At 33.0% G+C, this 24,743-nt stretch overlaps 1 long non-coding RNA gene across 2 annotated transcripts in view; it reads left to right on the forward strand.

Annotated features, from left to right (window-relative positions):
• Positions 1-24,743, forward strand: part of LOC149483834 (uncharacterized) — a 51,324-nt gene that overhangs the window by 21,497 nt on the left and 5,084 nt on the right. Inside the window, exon 3 of one of the 2 annotated variants that reach the window (XR_016316354.1) lies at positions 20,184-20,239. This is a non-coding gene — a long non-coding RNA (uncharacterized LOC149483834). Of the gene's footprint in view, positions 1-20,183; positions 21,819-24,743 lie in introns of those variants that run through there. The other variant, XR_016316353.1, reaches the window with a different exon arrangement.

Consider the following 24,743-nt stretch of genomic DNA (forward strand, 5'->3'; position numbering starts at 1 on the left):
CGGATTGTACCGCTATTTATTTCGTTTGTACCCCAAAGGGGTGGGGAGAAACAAAGGGTCGTAGTTATATGGCAACTAACTGAATAAAAATGAGTGTTTCTCAATTCTATTCGATTGTACTAGGTTTGTACCGGATTGTACCGCTTTTTATTTCGTTTGTACCTCAAAGAGGTGGGGAGAAACTTAGGGTCGTAGTTATATAGTTCGCTGCTAACTGAATAAAAATGAGTGTTTCTCAATTCTATTCGATTGTACTAGGTTTGTACCGGATTGTACCGCTATTTATTTCGTTTGTACCCCAAAGGGGTGGGGAGAAACATAGGGTCGTAGTTAAACTGAATAAAATGAATGTTTCTCAATTCTATTCGATTGTACTAGGTTTGTACCGGATTGTACCGCTTTTTATTTCGTTTGTACCCCAAAGAGGTGGGGAGAAACATAGGGTCTTAGTTATATAGTTCGCTGCTAACTGAATAAAAATGAGTGTTTCTCAATTCTATTCGATTGTACTAGGTTTGTACCAGAACGTACCGCTTTTTATTTCGTTTGTACCCCAAAGAGGTGGTGAGAAACATAGGGTCGTAGTTATATGGCAACTAACTGAATAAAAATGAGTGTTTCTCAATTCTATTTGATTGTACTAGGTTTGTACCGGATTGTACCGCTTTTTATTTCGTTTGTACCTCAAAGAGGTGGGGAGAAACATAGGGTCGTAGTTATATAGTTCGCTGCTAACTGAATAAAAATGAGTGTTTCTCAATTCTATTCGATTGTACTAGGTTTGTACCGGATTGTACCGCTATTTATTTCGTTTGTACCCCAAAGGGGTGGGGAGAAACATAGGGTCGTAGTTATATGGCAACTAACTGAATAAAAATGAGTGTTTCTCAATTCTATTCGATTGTACTAGGTTTGTACCGGATTGTACCGCTTTTTATTTCGTTTGTACCTCAAAGAGGTGGGGAGAAACATAGGGTCGTAGTTATATAGTTCGCTGCTAACTGAATTAAAATGAGTGTTTCTCAATTCTATTCGATTGTACTAGGTTTGTACCGGATTGTACCGCTATTTATTTCGTTTGTACCCCAAAGGGGTGGGGAGAAACATAGGGTCGTAGTTATATGGCAACTAACTGAATAAAAATGAGTGTTTCTCAATTCTATTAGATTGTACTAGGTTTGAACCGGATTTTTTTGATCTGGTTTTTACTCCATGAGATTGAAGGTGCTTTTCCCTGAATAACCGCAAACAACTTCCTTTTCTATGGTGCGTTTTCCGTTCTCCATTCTAGAAGAACATGGAATTCTGGGAGGTTTACTACCACATGTCAGTAAAATTAACTGGTTTCTTTAGCTCAAATCTGCTAAAGTAACTTAACATCAATTTGAAATTATCAACATCCAGTTGATTTACTGCATTAGTTCGCTTAAAATACTGAAGCTTAAGCCCCTACACCATTCGTCAAGGTTGCAGTAACCGTAGGGGTTTTGTTTATTTTTTGTATTTTTGTATTTTTTTTTATTTTTTTGTATTTTTTTAAATTTTTTTTTTACGTTTTTACCATTTAATTTTTTTTTGTATTTTATCATTTTAACATTTTTTTTTTAATTTTTTACAATTTTCCTTGGAGCGAAAATTTATTTTTATCACCAGGTGTTTATAAAAATGAAATAAAATCAATCTTTATCCTTTTTTTTTATAACGACACAAACGACTTGCATCGGTCCGATGCCTTAATGCCTTATGGCGCATCTGTAATAAGCATCATAAAATATATAGAACTGAAACGGGAAATGCAATACTTGAACATTAAATGAAATATCACTTCAGTGTGAATAAACAAAAAATCTCACTAATATTTGTAGAATTACTAAAACAAAACATAAAAAACAGAAAAATCTTGCGTGATCGTCTGAGTTTCGGGGCGGTCCGCTTAAATTAAAATAAAGCCCGACTTCTACGGCGCTCGCTTACTATTTAACCCGTTTTGATATAAATTAAAAGGGACAGTTTCTTCTTTTCAAACAGCATTCGTGCCGTCGCGATTACTGATTTGCCGCCGATGATAATGTCATTGTGGACTTCCCACCTACCTGTGATTCGACGTACATGAGCGACGTAATGACCCATCAATGGTGTTGGTCGTTTTTCACAGGGCTCAGCTGATTGCAACTCTCCGACATATTCAACTACCGATTGTAGGGTGTAAGTCGAATTAGCGATTTCAATTTTTTCTGGCATTTGGCCTATCGTGAGAGTCCCTGGCCAATCCGGATGCCCAAGATTTCTGGCAAGCTGAGTCCATTGCAAGCACTCAACGTCGATAATGATGTGATTACCCATTCTAAGTGTCGAAGTCACATCTCCCGATCGACAAACAGCACAATTTTTGTTTTGCTGCACTTGATCTAGTAAAACTTTTTGCAAGCATCTTACACCATCAATGTAAAATGGTTTTACATCAACTTCAACTACAATGGCTTGGACTTGATCGTCTTTCTTGCAGGACTTACAATGATAGTCGATGGTGTATGATGGTTCGTCTTTAAAAAGATGTTTTACTAAGTTGCTCACATTCATCATGCAATCCAACACTCCACCAACAATTTTCGTCATCTCATTCATTATCTCAGCTCTTTCTTTATAAACTTTCAAGGTACAGCCTGACTTGTCAAATAGTTCTACAAAAGCAAAAAAACGATTCCTCGTGGACGAAATATAAATTTGGTAACAGGCCCAGTCTCGATAAGCAACTACCATTGATTGTGATATTGAATCAAAAGGGCATGTGTTTCGGACGATAACATTTTTATTTGTCATCCTAACTGGCCCGAGGAGCAGTCCATTTTTTAATAATGGTACAACAGAAGTTATGGATTTCGGTCGTCCATGGCGGTGTTGAATGTCAGGGCATGGGCGGAGAAACTTACCACGCTTTTTTTTGTCTCGACTTTTGCCTTTCCAAATTTCCTTTTCATTGAGATGCGCATTCAAACTCTCGCCATTTTTCAGATGATCATCATCGGTTCCCTTGGATCCAGGGGTATCTAACGATTCTATTGACTGGCCCATTATCGATGGTGGACCAATTTCTTTGACACCTACAACATTTTCCGTCCTATTTAAGACACCGCTCTTCATAATTTTGTCCTTGTTTGTTGTGAAGTTGTCCTCCGTAACTTTGTCCTCGCCCTTCATAATTTTATTTGGCACTATTTCTCCTTCAGACAGCCTGATTTCACTCCACGTGACACCGTTCTCGCTCAGTGTAAGCTCGGCATGGTCAACAAACTCATCGCCACTATTTGAGAGGACCTCCTCGTGTTTCGTGAGTCTGGTATCGTCTTCTGAGAATGCTTCTTCATTCGGCTTTCGTTTCTTCCGACGGGGTTGCAATGCGTCGTCTTTTCCTTGATGCAATGCGTGAAGGATTTTCGTGGTTCCTGCAAGTGATCGCATGTGTATGACTAAAAATTTGTCGACTCGTACCGCTGATTTTCTCTTTAGAACTAGTTGCTTCACCTCTCGAAAGTACTCCTCGCTATAGGATGATGTGGCGATGGACGACTTATCCCTTGCCATAACTGCAGTCCACAGAGGGAAAAGTTTCGCCAACCTGACAATATTTGTAGCAAAATCGGGACAGTGATAAGGATTCGGTCGTTGACCATCGACTAAGAGCGATTTACATCCAGCAACGAGGTTATTGATGAATTCCGATCCAGAGATGCAGTTGTCGAGACTATCTTCATTCATATCGCCATTGTCAGGGTCATCACAATTTTTTTCAGAGTCGTAACAGAGGGCATCGTTCTTAATCGCTTCCATGAGACGCGACTGGGCGGCGAAACAGCTACGACTTTCGTCGCTGTTTATGTCCTCTGTCGCGGACATTGCGACAAGCAAAACATCGCAAAAAACAGTCTGAAAACTGCTTATTTCTTCACATTTTGTGAGGAGCCCGACACATCGCACGAAAAAATCTTTCACACTGAAATGTTTCCCTTCGAAGCATTTCCATCGGCAGACAAATTTGATCTGATGGGCAATGTCAATGCGCACTATGCACGGTGGTAGTGGATTTTTGTCGGGTGACCGGAGCTTTTGTATGCAGATTTGAACGTACACACTCAAAGTGCATTCGCAAAAGGCCATACAAACTGCATTTAGCAAAGCCAAAGAGCAATCCGTTACCACTTTTCTGGGGGTCGGCACACCTGAACGCCGCCACTCTTTCATCCAGTACGAAAGGAAATTAGCATCATGCTTTTCTGAAACTGCTTGAAAGACTGGTAAAATTTTCCCGTGGAATGGTACTACCGCTTGATACAAAAATATACTCCGACTGGTACCGTCAGGCCTTTTAATTCGGCCGATCAAAGATCCCGTAGCATCGATCGACAAAGAACCAGCATCACAATCTTTACATTTGAAGGTTTCTTTGTACAAGTAAGTTTGTTCTTGACTCCAATAGAATGTGTAAAATTTATTCGAACAGACTTCTTTCAGATAACCCGCAAATTCAGCTTCATATTGAAGTTGTTCTACGGATCGAATCGGATTAGTTACGTTGATAAGGCCTAACTGCTTATCATTGTCCAATTGCTTGGCTTTTCGCAAAACATCTTCCGTATACAAATGTGCAGGCTCAGGGTCGCAGAACTCCATCTTTTGATTGGCATTTTCCCTTCGCCAGACATATACACCGTCTGCATGTAGTTCTTTGACAACAGCTGATCGTTCCGTGCCAGATAAAAATCGTTTCTTTTTATGCACTATACCAGTCGTATCAATTGTCGATACGTGCATTGCCATCCCATTATCCGATAACTTGATCGTTGGCAGATTAATATGCACGACGTTAGAACATTCTCGACATTGACCGCGTACTGTTAATAAAGATTCTCCGGGATTTTCGTTGATTTGCGCAAATCCAAAACCAAACGGGCATGGAAGCTTCATGTTCTCCCACAGCAGCGAATATAGCGTATTCGTCCAACCAGGCTTTAAAGTTATCTTTTCATTTTCATCGCACGAAAAGAGGCACGATTTTATTCTCAAGTGATTTTCTTTTGACACGTATATTGTTTTTCGGAGAGGAGGGAACGCAGGCAGATTTTGTTTAGCCTCCTCCATCGACCAGTTGGAGGCACGACTGTCGTCCATGTCCATGTCTACTTTTGAAGTGTCCACAGGGTTCGGGAGATTTCGGTGTTCCAAAATCCTTTCATAAATTCCGTTTCGCCTGGTAGAAATGTACAGGTACACGTATTTTTTGCTAATTTTTGGCAACTTTTCTTGTGCCTGTGCCCATACTGGATCGGATAAAGAAAATAACTTGCATTTATTATTCTCATCCAGGTAATGTAAAGGCAAATCTTTTATCGCCTGAAAAATTTCGTCGACCGTATAAGCCGGCTTTGCAGGCATTTTGAATTATCAAATTATAAATTTGGATGATTATATCAAAAGAAGCGTAAAAGAAGTCAAAGTGAATTAATAAATGTTTAAACCAATAAAGTTCAGTTAAACCAAAAACATAAAATCTGATAAATACTTACTAGCAATTCCTCAGAACTGCTCGAATATACAAAATAAGTAACCTCTCAAATTTTTAATAGTCGCGAACTAGCTATATTTTAAAATGCACAGAGAAAGACGGACTTAATGAAGATAAATTCAATTCTAAGCGAGTACTGAAAATATTATTTACTCTAAATCTTAAATTAAAATTTTACGAATACCTTACAATTAAAGAATTACTTGATACGTACAGATAAACAACAGGAAAGTAGTTTAGTTAATGAATGAATATTCTATAAAATTGTTTTATTTGGTTAAAATTACTTTTAATTCGTGTAAAAATTATATAAATTTGGATGATTATATCAAAAGAAGCGTAAAAGAAGTCAAAGTGAATTAATAAATGTTTAAACCAATAAAGTTCAGTTAAACCAAAAACATAAAATCTGATAAATACTTACTAGCAATTCCTCAGAACTGCTCGAATATACAAAATAAGTAACCTCTCAAATTTTTAATAGTCGCGAACTAGCTATATTTTAAAATGCACAGAGAAAGACGGACTTAATGAAGATAAATTCAATTCTAAGCGAGTACTGAAAATATTATTTACTCTAAATCTTAAATTAAAATTTTACGAATACCTTACAATTAAAGAATTACTTGATACGTACAGATAAACAACAGGAAAGTAGTTTAGTTAATGAATGAATATTCTATAAAATTGTTTTATTTGGTTAAAATTACTTTTAATTCGTGTAAAAATTATATAAATTTGGATGATTATATCAAAAGAAGCGTAAAAGAAGTCAAAGTGAATTAATAAATGTTTAAATTTAAAAATTACTTATTAACACCAATAAAGTTCAGTTAAACCAAAAACATAAAATCTGATAAATACTAGCAATTCCTCAGAACTGCTCGAATATACAAAATAAGTAACCTCTCAAATTTTTAATAGTCGCGAACTAGCTATATTTTAAAATGCACAGAGAAAGACGGACTTAATGAAGATAAATTCAATTCTAAGCGAGTACTGAAAATATTATTTACTCTAAATCTTAAATTAAAATTTTACGAATACCTTACAATTAAAGAATTACTTGATACGTACAGATAAACAACAGGAAAGTAGTTTAGTTAATGAATGAATATTCTATAAAATTGTTTTATTTGGTTAAAATTACTTTTAATTCGTGTAAAAATTATATAAATTTGGATGATTATATCAAAAGAAGCGTAAAAGAAGTCAAAGTGAATTAATAAATGTTTAAATTTAAAAATTACTTATTAACACCAATAAAGTTCAGTTAAACCAAAAACATAAAATCTGATAAATACTAGCAATTCCTCAGAACTGCTCGAATATACAAAATAAGTAACCTCTCAAATTTTTAATAGTCGCGAACTAGCTATATTTTAAAATGCACAGAGAAAGACGGACTTAATGAAGATAAATTCAATTCTAAGCGAGTACTGAAAATATTATTTACTCTAAATCTTAAATTAAAATTTTACGAATACCTTACAATTAAAGAATTACTTGATACGTACAGATAAACAACAGGAAAGTAGTTTAGTTAATGAATGAATATTCTATAAAATTGTTTTATTTGGTTAAAATTACTTTTAATTCGTGTAAAAATTATATAAATTTGGATGATTATATCAAAAGAAGCGTAAAAGAAGTCAAAGTGAATTAATAAATGTTTAAACCAATAAAGTTCAGTTAAACCAAAAACATAAAATCTGATAAATACTTACTAGCAATTCCTCAGAACTGCTCGAATATACAAAATAAGTAACCTCTCAAATTTTTAATAGTCGCGAACTAGCTATATTTTAAAATGCACAGAGAAAGACGGACTTAATGAAGATAAATTCAATTCTAAGCGAGTACTGAAAATATTATTTACTCTAAATCTTAAATTAAAATTTTACGAATACCTTACAATTAAAGAATTACTTGATACGTACAGATAAACAACAGGAAAGTAGTTTAGTTAATGAATGAATATTCTATAAAATTGTTTTATTTGGTTAAAATTACTTTTAATTCGTGTAAAAATTATATAAATTTGGATGATTATATCAAAAGAAGCGTAAAAGAAGTCAAAGTGAATTAATAAATGTTTAAATTTAAAAATTACTTATTAACACCAATAAAGTTCAGTTAAACCAAAAACATAAAATCTGATAAATACTAGCAATTCCTCAGAACTGCTCGAATATACAAAATAAGTAACCTCTCAAATTTTTAATAGTCGCGAACTAGCTATATTTTAAAATGCACAGAGAAAGACGGACTTTATGAAGATAAATTCAATTCTAAGCGAGTACTGAAAATATTATTTACTCTAAATCTTAAATTAAAATTTTACGAATACCTTACAATTAAAGAATTACTTGATACGTACAGATAAACAACAGGAAAGTAGTTTAGTTAATGAATGAATATTCTATAAAATTGTTTTATTTGGTTAGAATTACTTTTAATTCGTGTAAAAAATTATATAAATTTGGATGATTATATCAAAAGAAGCGTAAAAGAAGTCAAAGTGAATTAATAAATGTTTAAATTTAAAAATTACTTATTAACACCAATAAAGTTCAGTTAAACCAAAAACATAAAATCTGATAAATACTTACTAGCAATTCCTCAGAACTGCTCGAATATACAAAATAAGTAACCTCTCAAATTTTTAATAGTCGCGAACTAGCTATATTTTAAAATGCACAGAGAAAGACGGACTTAATGAAGATAAATTCAATTCTAAGCGAGTACTGAAAATATTATTTACTCTAAATCTTAAATTAAAATTTTACGAATACCTTACAATTAAAGAATTACTTGATACGTACAGATAAACAACAGGAAAGTAGTTTAGTTAATGAATGAATATTCTATAAAATTGTTTTATTTGGTTAAAATTACTTTTAATTCGTGTAAAAATTATATAAATTTGGATGATTATATCAAAAGAAGCGTAAAAGAAGTCAAAGTGAATTAATAAATGTTTAAATTTAAAAATTACTTATTAACACCAATAAAGTTCAGTTAAACCAAAAACATAAAATCTGATAAATACTAGCAATTCCTCAGAACTGCTCGAATATACAAAATAAGTAACCTCTCAAATTTTTAATAGTCGCGAACTAGCTATATTTTAAAATGCACAGAGAAAGACGGACTTTATGAAGATAAATTCAATTCTAAGCGAGTACTGAAAATATTATTTACTCTAAATCTTAAATTAAAATTTTACGAATACCTTACAATTAAAGAATTACTTGATACGTACAGATAAACAACAGGAAAGTAGTTTAGTTAATGAATGAATATTCTATAAAATTGTTTTATTTGGTTAAAATTACTTTTAATTCGTGTATGGAAGTGATTTTTACAATTGATAGTTCAAATACTTAGGACTGTTCCATAAGTTTCTGTAAAATTTATACCAACTAGAAAACATGAATTAAATCAGACACTAATCCAGGTCATTAAAGATATTTATGTAGTTGTTTATCCAAAGTTAACAGTTTAAGGATCTATACTTCCGTACCAAATAGTTTGATTTAAATAAATTATATAAATATCACACATGCATACTGATCTTATAATATAAAAACACAAATAACACTAAACAAAAATTCACACACGAAAGAGTGATAACCTTGAATTACCATTTATAAGAACTCTATACGGTAAGAGAAACCTAAGATTTGAGGGAGCACAATTGTACAATAGCTTGCCTAAAGCAATTAAAGAATCCTCATCAATTACTATTTTTAAAAATAAATTAAAGACATACTTAACTAATTTCGATAGCTGATTGTGTTATATATTAACTGCAAAATTGTTATTTCTCATATTTTTAAAAGATCATATTATTGTTTGTTCTTGTTTATGAGATAAATAAAGTTCTTTAAACCGAACAGTAAAAGTTAACCTATTTGTAACAAAACATACAGTAGGTATAATAATTATACGTATCAAATACGTATGATAAATATTGACGTAGCGTCAACAAATTGAGTTGTTTCAATAATACGTACACTGCGGGAATGCCCACGTTGACCAATGACCTGTATTCAAAATTTTGCTTTTTTATATATACATTCCGGTCAAATTGTATTAACGTGTGAGTTGAAATCAAAAATAAATATTAACAGGATAATTCAATAGCGATCGTTTTCAATTTACGAGAAACTAACTTTAAAAAAAAAAGAAAAGTGAAATTTTAAAGGTGAGAGCTCTATTAAAATATGCAATAAGAAGAGATATTATTTACATATTGTATACCCGCATATTACTTTAAAACATAATAAATGTATAATTCGATATATTTATATGGACAATTATATTGAGAGGAATAATGAAAACGCCTGAATTTTTATAGCAGTTACCATTTACGTACAAAGCTTGAAAAGGTAAATCATATACAGTCAAACCTGGATAAGCGAGAGTCCAAGGGAGCACAATCTCATTCTCGCTTATAGAGGTTTCTCACTAACCCGAATTTCTCGCTTATGCAGGTACATGGGTAGCGTTTCTCTCTTATAGAGGTACGCAGCAATAACAAGTCAAAAATTCATGCACTATGTAATTTTATTTTATTTAGAAGAAATTTTTCAGAGGACTCTTAATATTTCCATGTCCATCAGAGCACTCATACTTTATAGATTCTTTTGATTTTATAATAGGTGGTATTAGATTTTTATTGTAGCTATAGTTATTAGTTCCTCCTAAATAATATAAATAATTAAAGCTCGACTGTCGCTTATAGAGGTATAGATAAGTAGCAGTCTCACTTACGGAGGTCCATGAGGGAAAAACGACTCTCTTACAGAGGTTTCTGTTTCTCGCTAATAGAGGTTTTGGGAGCTTAAAATGACGGGTCCTCGCTATTACCACAGTATTAGAATATGAAATACCTATACAGTACGGAAACGAATGTACTTGTGCAGAGGGGAACTGGCAGGGGGTCGGGCGACGCGGGCCACGTAAGGCAAACACGCTTAGTTTGCATTACCGCGAAAGGACGACGCAGTCGTATTTTTTGTGTAATAATTTTATTATACACTAGCAATGCCCTGCGGTTTCACCCGCATAGATAGCGATATCGTGACAGTGAAAAGTCTACTATAGGTCGGACTATAGGTTTAATTTTTAATCACATGAAAATCACCTTCACCCCGTCCCGCACTACGCCTGCTCATTGTATTAAACAGTATACCTACTATTTTCTGTAGATTGACACTTTTAAAAATTCGTTATACCTTTTGAATGGAATATCCAATTTTTTAAATTTAAAAAGTATTTTGCTGGTATTGAAACAGTCTATAATATAACATCATTTAATGGGATAAGGATTAATATATGTGTATGGATAACATGGTTTGATTACTGACGGCACTTCTATTTACTTTGAAAACGTAAAAAAGTTGTTGTAGTAACATAACTACTGAAGATGGACATATGGTATCGCGGACTTTCTTGTAGATATTGATCCATTTTATAATACCGTAGAACATTTTTTTGTTCTATCTTCAATAGATGCCGCAGCGCACGCGATGACAGCATTTTTATTAAGGAATTTTTTACACCTTGGGTTACATTATTGCATTTTTGGTAAGGATCTCTATTTTTTTTTTTGAAAATGCAATAAAGCCTATGTTGCTCAGTGAAGATGCAGCTTTCTAATGGTGAAAGAATTTTTGAAATCGGTCCAGTAGTTTATGCGTGAAAACCATACATACATACATACATACATACTTACATAATTACAAACTTTTCCTCTTTATAATATTAGTATAGATAGGTACTTACATATTCTATTATGGCGCGCACAAACTGTTCCGTTTACGGATTAATCTACATTAAAATCCCAGAAGGAAACAATATTTCAAAAAGATTGTATTAATTGTATCTGTTGAATTAAAATCAAAGCTATATATATGTTGTCCTCATTATTTTCTAATCAGATTGTACATCCCAATGCGAATGCATTACTTAGTTAAACTTACTTAGTTAGCAGCGAACTATATAACTACGACCCTATGTTTCCCCCCACCTCTTTGGGGTACAAACGAAATAAAAAGCGATACATTCCGGTACAAACCTAGTACAATCGAATAGAATTGAGAAACACTCATTTTTATTCAGTTAGTTGCCATATAACTACGACCCTATGTTTCTCCCCACCCCTTTGGGGTACAAACGAAATAAATAGCGGTACAATCCGGTACAAACCTATTACAATCGAATAGAATTGAGAAACACTCATTTTTATTCAGTTAGTTGCCATATAACTACGACCCTATGTTTCTCCCCACCCCTTTGGGGTACAAACGAAATAAATAGCGGTACAATCCGGTACAAACCTATTACAATCGAATAGAATTGAGAAACACTCATTTTTATTCAGTTAGCAGCGAACTATATAACTACGACCCTATGTTTCTCCCCACCTCTTTGGGGTACAAACGAAATAAAAAGCGGTACAATCCGGTACAAACCTAGTACAATCGAATAGAATTGAGAAACACTCATTTTTATTCAGTTAGCAGCGAATTATACATATAACTACGATCCTATGTTTCTCCCCACCTCTTTGGGGTACAAACGAAATAAAAAGCGGTACGTTCTGGTACAAACCTAGTACAATCGAATAGAATTGAGAAACACTCATTTTTATTCAGTTAGCAGCGAACTATATAACTACGACCCTATGTTTCTCCCCACCTCTTTGAGGTACAAACGAAATAAAAAGCGGTACAATCCGGTACAAACCTAGTACAATCGAATAGAATTGAGAAACATTCATTTTTATTCAGTTTAACTACGACCCTATGTTTCTCCCCACCCCTTTGGGGTACAAACGAAATAAATAGCGGTACAATCCGGTACAAACCTAGTACAATCGAATAGAATTGAGAAACACTCATTTTTATTCAGTTAGCAGCGAACTATATAACTACGACCCTATGTTTCTCCCCACCTCTTTGAGGTACAAACGAAATAAAAAGCGGTACAATCCGGTACAAACCTAGTACAATCGAATAGAATTGAGAAACACTCATTTTTATTCAGTTAGTTGCCATATAACTACCACCCTATGTTTCTCCCCACCTCTTTGGGGTACAAACGAAATAAAAAGCGGTACAATCCGGTACAAACCTAGTACAATCGAATAGAATTGAGAAACACTCATTTTTATTCAGTTAGCAGCGAACTATATAACTAAGACCCTATGTTTCTCCCCACCTCTAGTACAATCGAATAGAATTGAGAAACATACATTTTTATTCAGTTTAACTACGACCCTATGTTTCTCCCCACCCCTTTGGGGTACAAACGAAATAAATAGCGGTACAATCCGGTACAAACCTAGTACAATCGAATAGAATTGAGAAACATTCATTTTTATTCAGTTTAACTACGACCCTATGTTTCTCCCCACCCCTTTGGGGTACAAACGAAATAAATAGCGGTACAATCCGGTACAAACCTAGTACAATCGAATAGAATTGAGAAACACTCATTTTTATTCAGTTAGCAGCGAACTATATAACTACGACCCTATGTTTCTCCCCACCTCTTTGAGGTACAAACGAAATAAAAAGCGGTACAATCCGGTACAAACCTAGTACAATCGAATAGAATTGAGAAATATTCATTTTTATTCAGTTTAACTACGACCCTATGTTTCTCCCCACCCCTTTGGGGTACAAACGAAATAAATAGCGGTACAATCCGGTACAAACCTAGTACAATCGAATAGAATTGAGAAACACTCATTTTTATTCAGTTAGCAGCGAACTATATAACTACGACCCTATGTTTCTCCCCACCTCTTTGAGGTACAAACGAAATAAAAAGCGGTACAATCCGGTACAAACCTAGTACAATCGAATAGAATTGAGAAACACTCATTTTTATTCAGTTAGTTGCCATATAACTACGACCCTTTGTTTCTCCCCACCCCTTTGGGGTACAAACGAAATAAATAGCGGTACAATCCGGTACAAACCTAGTACAATCGAATAGAATTGAGAAACACTCATTTTAATTCAGTTAGCAGCGAACTATATAACTACGACCCTATGTTTCTCCCCACCTCTTTGAGGTACAAACGAAATAAAAAGCGGTACAATCCGGTACAAACCTAGTACAATCGAATAGAATTGAGAAACACTCATTTTTATTCACTTAGTTGCCTTATAACTACGACCCTATGTTTCTCCCCACCCCTTTGGGGTACAAACGAAATAAATAGCGGTACAATCCGGTACAAACCTAGTACAATCGAATAGAATTGAGAAACACTCATTTTTATTCAGTTAGTTGCCATATAACTACGACCCTATGTTTCTCCCCACCCCTTTGGGGTACAAACGAAATAAATAGCGGTACAATCCGGTACAAACCTAGTACAATCGAATAGAATTGAGAAACACTCATTTTAATTCAGTTAGCAGCGAACTATATAACTACGACCCTATGTTTCTCCCCACCTCTTTGAGGTACAAACGAAATAAAAAGCGGTACAATCCGGTACAAACCTAGTACAATCGAATAGAATTGAGAAACACTCATTTTTATTCACTTAGTTGCCATATAACTACGACCCTATGTTTCTCCCCACCCCTTTGGGGTACAAACGAAATAAATAGCGGTACAATCCGGTACAAACCTAGTACAATCGAATAGAATTGAGAAACACTCATTTTTATTCAGTTAGTTGCTAACTTCACATAGGTCCAAATGACGACTCCGCAACCCGCCATAGACGCCATCTTGATTTTCCATTTTAAAATTCACTTTTTTCGAGCGCAAACGCAACGGGCTAATTAAGTTGCCTTGTTTGGAAGATCGCGTGTATCGGTTTATTTTATAATTTAAAATGTATTCACGTTTAATTTTGTGTAATTTAGTATGTGATATTTTATTGTCGATACAAATTGCTGTTTGTACGTGAGGTGATAAACGTCTGCGGAATTTAAAAGTAGGTTGTTTACTGTCATGTTGTGTAGATATGTATGTACCTCCTATATTGTTAAATGAAACACAATGAAGGTCGATGCCACCTACTTATTAATAATTGTACAACGAAAACAATACCGGAGATATATTCAATTAAGTACCTATTTATTGTATTTAAAACTATTTTTTACTAATATATTTCTACATATCCCTAAGTAATATCGGCAAATGGTATAAATGTACGCTTTTCTCTCAATCTGGATAATATCAATTGAATATAATATGTATAACATAATATATCAAGATCAAACTACAAAAACATTACCCGCAATAAAAACTTCCCTATCCATTATAATTCATAAAAAGGTCACACTCACACGTAGAAAAAGGTTCGTTCTAATCTAAAAGAATTTACTTAATCTTGGTCTTACATTCATAACATAAAATTAAATAAATCGGGATCCAACCTGTCGTAGGGACATTTGGTGAGCGTTCAAATATATTCTTTATCCTTTTTTGTTCCACATTTGAGGCAAAAAATGTAAATAATACGATCCCTTGAAATGTTGAGATACGAGTGGATATAGGCTTGGTGCACAATGGGTGTGTTATTTTAAATATTGCTGCGTATTTGTTAAAAATGTTTGTTACTAATTATTGATACTGAATGACGGCATACCTATATGATTTAATTATACATGTTGTTTTGTTGATTTGTGAATAAATTAACAGCTATTAACCCAATGAGCCCCGAACGGCCCGATCGTTCCACGACACAATAGATTTTCTATTGTGTCTGTGATTCCGGGGCCTGAGTTATTAAAAATACTTCCTGATGACTATTAACAAATCTACTATAAGCGAAGACGCGGGCAGAAATCTAGTATTCTATAAACCTATTTTAATTATGTCTCAAATTTTTAAATGGATTACGTATAGCGCCATCGTAACGGCATCGTAACATACAAATTTATAAAATATGAATAAAAATACATTCATAGATTGTATAAAAGGAATATTGGCCACCCAGTGTGCCCTCAACCCAAACGCATCTCGACCCGCTCCAAATCAACTTGAGTGCAGGTATCGCCGCTCAAAAATAGGTTATATTTATTTTGAATTTCGAAGATAATTCGATAGCAGAAGGGTTATTAGGGGCAAGTTTTTTAAGAACGTTATTCGAAATTCGATATTTGAATAGAATTAGGCAACCGAGTGAATGCGCCATACTGTTTCCACGTTATGGGCATTATCGGGTTACTTTTTGGAAAAGTGAAATTTTAAACTTCGAATGTGATAAGCGAAGTTTTTTTTTATTTATTAGTTATGTGGTGTAAGCTAGGCGGTTGGACAAATGGTTTTGTGTTTGGGTGTCGTGTTACAAATTAAAATATGAGCTTTAAAGTCACTATTCGGAGCATATAACATTTCAGCTTGTGGTCACGCTCGTAACGTTCGAAATGTCGGTTTTGTGAGCAATCAATTATAAGATACGAACTAATTAAAACTTATAAAATCTTTTACAAAATTAAAGAAAACAATTAATCAGCTTTATCAGTGTTCCTTTGTTTCTCACCTAGTATAGTGAAACTTGAAATTAACGTCAATTTATTATAATTTGTCAAAAAGATACAACACGCATAATTTTCGCATTTATAAAAGTAAGACGTCACAATGTTACTAGAACGAGTTTCGAAAATACAGATGTCTCTGTTAACGTATTTAATTTTATAGAAAAATTCATATTGATATAAATATTGATAGTATAATTAGGTATATTTTTTCTTAAGCCGTATCTGATTATAGAATCTAGTCGTCTAGTTCTACAATAATTATTGCCGGCGATCTCAAGTGAGCGAATCTTTTACATTAATTAAAGATAAGGTTTATCTTTATTCATCCACTTTAGCCGGTTAATTTAATTAGTTTTTGTCACAGGCTTCCCAGACCAATCGTACGCTGATAAAAATTTTAAATTATAACTTAGCTCCGATTTATAGTAAATTGATTCTTATGTACTAGGTCTGAACGATAGTTTTGCTGTGTATTAATTTGTACATTTTCTACCTGAGGTTGGTTGTGTTTATGTGGAAGGTTGACAATTTATAAAGGCAATGTTTTAGATAAATACTCATATAGATAAGCGAGATAGACTTGGTTTAGAATTACGATAAATTCTTGTGTTGATTTCTTGCTATAATTTGTACTAACAAACAAAAACAACTAGCTTACTTATATATAATTAAACTTACCTAGATATCACTTATATTTTTTGTATTCATGTAAAGATACCTAATACCTATATACTATGGCAATTGCTATAATATGTTACTCAAAACATAAAAAAACAGGTATTCATTTGTGTTTTTCTATGTGTTGGATTTTAAACAGTCTTTAATTTTATATGACATTTTAATAAAAATTATTAATACCGCTCTTATAACAAACAACAGCATGCCATTTCACTAATGTCTTTATTTTATGAACTACATAATATATAGTATATACAGATAGAAAAAAATAATAACTCTTTTTGACATGTTACATAACAACGTCCAAAACACCTGTTTTCTGCTTGAGAGTTAATTTTTTATATACCGTGAGAGTGAATATTTGTTTACGAAAGCTATGCGTTGTTGACGGAGAAAAATAAATAAACGTATGTATGTTCATAACATGGGGAATTTATCAGAAACATGTGCGCTCGTCATTTGTTTTCATCTCAGTTGTTATACAATTAAATATGACATTTCTAACTTTTAATAAAACAATGAAAACATTTTTGGAACAAACAAAATTACGATGTAAGTATATAAATTTTTGTTACCAAGATTAAGAATATAAAAAAAGAAACCACTAAAATCGATATTTCGTTTTTTGAAATCGGTCATGTGTAGAATTCGTTATTTGAAAATTGGCCAAAAAGGTATCCTGTTGAGTCATGGATGCCTTTCAAATTTTATCAAGACAAAGCAAACCTATAGATAGTATTAATAATAACACAAAAAATATGCTACATACTAATTCCGTTTATTGCCAAGAATAGCGAACATGCGAATAATAATAATTGTCCACAGTAAAGGACATTGAAAAATGAAATCCGAGCCATGCCAATCGACATGGCAATCATTTATTTACATTTCCAAAGAAAAGCTAATAGGTACATATTATTCAATCACTTCTCGAGAAACCAATAGCAACTTTTTCAAATACATTGCCAGTTGCATTTTCCCTACATTTTCCATTATGGCAGTAATTAGGAACGAGTTTTTATAACATTTTTGCGAAACGCTCGAGCTATAGTTTTTCTTGTATATTTCAAGTATTTATCCCAAATCTGTCTTAGTTTTAATAGTAATTAAGTTCTAGAATGATATATAGATAGTTTCCTTTTACATACATCTATATATCTATCAACGCTTGGATGTTTTATTCGTAAATCGTCATATTTTATGCAGGGAATGTGATTACATTTTTTATTTCCACGCATTATGATATGTGTGGGTTTTAACTGAATACAATATAACCAACAGAATGGATGTTTTTATAATTAAATCATTACTTTTTACAAGATTTAATATAGGTATATAATATTTTTAATTAAATTTTGAATTATAATTATGTTTTTAATAAAGTATAGAAAAGTGTATAAGTTAAGGTCACATGCTCACCAGTGTTAGTCACCAATTTTTAATAAACATTTAAATATTATCCTCATTCAGCGCAATACAAAACACATTATATTTATTATATATAATATATTTATAGGCAATTAGAATTGACATTTAGGTTTCAATATCTCACCACGATCGAACGTTCCAGAAGATTTAAACGGCGGTTAACTCGAATAACATGTGTTATATGTAATTAACCCATTTTGTGTCCATATGCAGGATTGCGTCAATCAAGACAAGCCGATGTCCATTATTATATCTCAAGTCCTTATAGATTTATCTCGCCATATTATATTTCTCAACAATTTATGTCCGAGTAATTAAAAAATAGAGTTTAATTTCTTAAACAATTTAGGAAACGGCTATAATTCTCGGATACGACGTCTCGGCATTTCGAATTGGTCTATAATTATGGTTTTAATTATGACAAAATTGCCTCCCCTATTAGTTTATCTCTCGGACGCCATTCCGCGCTATTAACTGCATATTTACGATAAAACAGCTATTTGGAAAATTTCTAAACTGGTAACGTCCTTTATTTCGATTTAATCAACGATAAACTTGATGTATAGACGTTTAAAAATACTATCCAGTTTATAACTATTGGGCCATTTTAAAAGCGATTTCATTAATGGCGGACGCGCTTCAAGATTACAGTTTATTTTAATTCGAAGTTGCATTAGTTTTTGTTTTGCTCGTGTCATCATTGAGGTTTTATGTTGTTGGAAATGTGAGTAATATAGTTTATGATTTGATATGCAAAAAAGGACGGGCCTAACAATGAGTTAGGTCAGTTAGGTCACGTCGGGCGTTGCACGGATAAAAACGCAATATCATCGGTGCAAAAATAGTGTTGTGTGAGTCATCGCCGAATGCTTATACACTTATAGTAAAGCAATTCGGTTTGGGCAATGAATTTTAATCTAAGATAAGGAAATTATTAAGAAAAAAATATCTTATTTATTTATTTATTTTATTTATTAATACTTTATTGCTCTTAGAATCATTACAATAATACTTAATCTAAGGATAAATTACAACAATTGGAAGTCTTATCGCTATGCAGCGATTTCTTCCAGACAACCGGACGTACGGAGAGAATTTAAATTGGAGGAAAGGTGAAAGGTATCTTGGTAATTTTACAAATCTCGTTTTAGATTAAAACTAGAGTTTTGGTTTATTTTTTCATAAAACGTTTTTATAAACATGTACAATCCAAGGGAAATATATTATTTGATTGTATAGTTGCTCGTTTCAAAATTGCAATCGGAATCACGATATTGTTATTATATAGCTTCATTAATATATTAATGTACATAATACATAAATGTGTTTTGCTCTCAGTTGAAATACGGATTCGTCACGTGTTGAATGTGACACTGAGGTCATTGAACCGACAAAAACATAATAAGAGTAATTTGCACTTTGCAGTAGGTACATAATTTGTTGCGGCCTGTATTGTCACCGACGACATTGGATCGATTAGCAAATATGTAATTTTGAGACGAGATGTTTTGTAAACAGGCTTTATTTGCGTTTTATTACAGTGCAATTATAAGCGTGTTCGTGAAATGTTTTTCGCAGTTTTCCTGTAGATGTACGAATGTCGAGGGCGTTCACCCGAATGCGATTGTAAATTTTTATGTTAATTCAAAAGATTTTACATTGCAATGCTACATCAATGCAATGGTTCATCAGTTCTTTGTGAACAAATACGTCGTAAATGTTATGAAGATGATGAAGAAAGATGATAATGAAAGAAATGAATGATGAATGAACGGTGGCAAAAAGCAAGGGTAACTTCACAATAACATCGCAGATTATAAATAAATGTCTTCAACCTAGGACACACTGATCTTTATTGACCAAGGTCATACGTTTTTGAACGCAGTACAAAAAACACACGGTTGATTGATGGCTCGGCGATTTGGTTTTTGTTATCTGTGCCCATTCATAGCGTTTTTATGATCTGTTGTTTATGTTTGATTCTTTTGTTTCAGGACTTTCAACTTGCGGATCGAAAGTGAATAGCCGATGTATTGGTGTGTTTTAAACTGTGAGTATTGTTTTTCTGTATTTTTTTATCTGTATCGGTGCCACAGCTATCTACCTACCATAAACAATTGCGTCCATTTTTAAATTATATCACGCACAGAGTAAACAACATTAAGTATGTTATTATAAAAACCTTTAAAATAATCTCCGTTTTGTCGAAGATACGCGATGATACTTTAGACATTTTTGTTTTTACATTTTTAATTCCCTGTAAGTTTCCGGAAATTGACACTGCATTTATTAATTCCCGAACTACATTACTCGCCTAGAATCAAATGCGACGTGCTCAACAAAATCTATAACAGCGCTAAGATTACGAGAATTATGTTTTCCATCACGTCCATAGTAGACTGATGCCTGTCGCATTGTCTTTTCGGTACTGACTCACTCTATTGTATATAACACAATGGGCTTTGTGCATTGTTATGTATTTTCTAATAGATAATTATTGTGGATTGACAACTCACTTTCTAGTGTGGATTTTTCTATTCGATTGGCTGGTTCGATGGTATGGGTAATTGAATGGGTGTTTTGTTAATGTTAGTTTTAAGGAAAATTGTCGTTTGACAAAATACAATACAAGATGTATACAGTAGGTATATTATCGTAACAATTATGTATAAAATAATTTGTGAGTAATTAAAAAAAAGGTTTTAACTCGCAATAACACATTATTACTCTAAACAAAGTTGTAAAGATAGGTAATAAAGAAGTAATATTTTTTCACATTCAAGTTATTGATATGTCACGTATGAGTTTTTGTGGAATATTGTGTGGCACGCGTTTATAAGGGCAAACCCTCAAACATTACGGACGGGTTGCGAAGGGCAAAAAATTGAGGGGTCCATCCCAACAAAAGTTATGCGAAAATTCGATTGCGTACACAACCAGTGGGTAGTGTGTACCATCGCTTAATCGGTCAATCGAATATAACCCCTGTGTGAACACGGCTTAAATTATTTTTTATCTGTGCCATATAGCCCGAATTTTGCGCACCCTTCGAATTTCGAACTCACAACTAGTAGGCGGGAAGAGTGGTCGTACGTTTAGAAACGTCAAAACAAATTAGGAATTCAGTAGGAACTTTTTGGAACTGCCAATGGCGTATGTTTGGATTTGCGATCGTTATAGCGATTACGATTGTTTTATTATAACTCCACTTATACATATTATATGAAATACAATGAAACGAATCGAATAGACTATAAATATTATTGTGTACTCGATTCGAAGTAATGTTATTCTCATTATAAGCTAACGTTGGTTACCTATTAGCTTTTTACGTTCTCTTGCAGCCTTATAAGGACACACAACAAAACATTCAATAAATCTCTGATCTGAACTTAAATGGCAATTCTGAGAATTACGCGAAAAGTTGTTACATGAAATTCAATTCGTGTTATCTGATTGTAAAGAATATAGTTTATGTATCAGGCAAGTTTAATTAATTTCAATTTGGAACTTTGTGCTTGATTTGACGATGTATTTACTTTTCATCTGAACTTTTAGAATGTTCTGGAGTTTTAGAATATCGGCAATTATTGGATATTTCACTGTGTATTATATTTTACTTTCTTATATACAGACTACATAGATTAGATTATTGGATTACCTAAAAGTTTATTGAATTATAAAAAAAAGTAGTTTTAAGTAGCTATACATATAGGTATCGTTAATAAAAAAAACAACTACCTACATAATATAAAATTGTGTGACCATTTATGTTAATTTTAATACAGGGTGTCTCAAAAGAAAGTTTATATTTTGTGGATGAGAAAAAAAAAGTAAGCGGTGTATTGAAAAAAACATTTAAAAATGTTTATTAATTATTAAAGTGGATAATATGGGAAATTATTTCTTAAAAATTATATCGTCCAAATTCAGTCCATTGCGTCCACGGCACTCATTTAATCGAACAGTAAAATTACAGTATTTATGACATCTCGGCAGGTAGACACAGTGATGGCTGCCATTTCGTGCCGGATATTTTCTTTTAAATGCTTTAGAGAAGTTGGTTTGTTGGCATACACTTTAGATTTAATATACCCCACAAGAAATTATTGAGGATAGAAATTAGCGAGGAGTTATTGGCCCTTACTTTTTTGAAGACGAAAGGTGCAGTTACAGTAAATTCAGAGCGCTATGTAAAGATGATAGACGAGTTTTTAGTGCCTGCACTGCAAAACTTTCCTGGCTATAACCAGAGAACTTGGTTGCAGCAAGACGGAGCTACATCACACACATCCAATATGTCTTTACCTCGAATTCATGAAAATTTTCCGGGAAAATTGATCTCTAGGAGAGGTGATATAAATTGGCCTCCACGCAGCCCTGATTTAACTCCCATGGACTTTTTCTTGTGGGGGTATCTTAAATCTAAAGTGTATGCCAACATACCAACTTCTCTAATGCATTTAAAAGAAAATATCCGGCACGAAATGGCAGCCATCACTGTGTCTACCTGCCGAGCTGTCATAAATAATTTTACTGTTCGATTAAATGAGTGCCGTGAACGCAATGGACTGCATTTGGACAATATTATTTTTAAGAAATAAATTCCCATATTATGCACTTTAATAATTAATAAACATTTTTTCAATACACCGCTTACTTTTTTTTTTATTCATCCACAAAATATAAACTTTCTTTTGAGACACCCTGTATTTACAAAATGTTCAAAAATATTCCAATTAATCGATACAATTTAAAACAACGAAATGTTACGCCATTTTAATATCTAACTAATGTGGTTTCTTTACAAGGGTGTTTTCGTGTCTGCGGTTGTGAAGGATTATAAGCAATTTATAAAAATGTTCTTTTGGGAAATAAATGTGGCCGATAATTTAGTCTGACTAGTCCCGAGGGGTTTCTTTCAACGTACCAATATCATTTTGGGTTACGCATTTGTTGTGTACACATACATACATATAAAATCGTAGCATTTATGTGTGTACATACATCCATGTATATAAAATTGTATCTATAGAATGGGTTTCATACATAGTTTCTTGTGTGTTGTTCGTTTGTTTTTACCATAGTTATGACCTACTGTTTGATTGATTATTTGTGTCTCTATATCTGAACGAATTAGAATTAATCGTGCAGATAGATATCAGTTAAATTCATAAAAAATATGTTGTAGATAATATTAATGTACTAAACAATTTTACAATGACACAATTAACTTACTTTTTCATATGCTGTAAGTATAGGTACAGGTACTTACTTAAATATTAAACGTAAAATACGGCTACACTATTAAACCTTCAAAAATTAATTGAAATAAAAATTTGCAGTACACATGCACTCATTATTTCCCATACAATTGAAATAAAACAGTATTTCATACGGCGATAACTATTTCGAATTTTCCGCAACAATATAATTTTTGACCGCAAATTCGAATTACAAAATTGCTTATAAGTAATTTAAATATCCAATGATGAGTATGGGTGTACCTGATGGGGTAAAAATTACCCCCGGGGGTAATGTGTGGGGTTCCACCCTCATGTGTGGGCGTGCGTGTGAATATCGGCTTTAATACATGATAATAAGGGTCAGAATGGCTTAATGTGTTTCGAGTGGTATGTCCCTCGTTAGAGGACACTGGAATGGCCTCTTCGAATTTGTATTGATTTTATTACGTTTGCAATTGCGTTAGTTAATCTCTCATATATGCTTGTATGATATAGTTTGGATAAAACTGCATGTGTTAAGAAGGAATGGTATTGATGGAGATTGTTCTAGAAGTTTTCTATTGAAATGCTTAAGGGCATAATATAAAGTACATATATGATAATTTAAACTAAACTAGATATATGTTTTTTATTCTTATGCGATTGCTTTAGTCGATATATTTTTAAAGTGTTTGCAGTTTATGTTCTATTCCAGATAATAAACTAAATCAATAAAATAACGCCTTCAGAATATTATATGAAGATATTAAAACGTAATAGGATAAATAAAAGCTTCCTACTGAACAAAAAATACTAAAATTCATAACAGGAAGCGTTTAAAGCTTAAACAGTGTTTTCAAAGTTAAAAAACCACTTCACGGTTCGTAACTAAACAGTGGAGGCGTTTTGACGGTTTTATTAGCGGTCATAAAAATAACATACGGCTTACAAAACGGTCATTTAAGATATTAGTAACCCTGTACACAAAATGTTTACGGATGCATTTCAGAAATCATAATTCAAAGGATGAGACCTGAGCATGTTGCAACTTTACAAGTAGGTAATAATATGCTTTAGCTTGGCTTATAACTATAGACAATGATATGTGTTTTTTTTTATTTGAAAAATGCGGTGCATCATATATTTATGTATTAAATTAAGTAAATTTTGTATTGTTAGCATGTTGCTATACCTACATATACAGGGTGTCCCACTGTTGGTATACTAAGCTCAAAGGAGGTTATAGTTTTGCATACGCTGAGTACGTAAAAAATACAAAAAAAAATCCAGACGCATTTTTTTTTCAAATAGATGAATTCTTAAAACTCT

This window comes from Colias philodice, chromosome 12 (genome assembly GCF_061535455.1).
Source record: "Colias philodice isolate Cphi_HAF_F1 chromosome 12, ilColPhil1 Martin Lab GWU primary, whole genome shotgun sequence".
In the NCBI taxonomy this organism is placed as follows: Eukaryota; Metazoa; Arthropoda; class Insecta; order Lepidoptera; family Pieridae; genus Colias; species Colias philodice.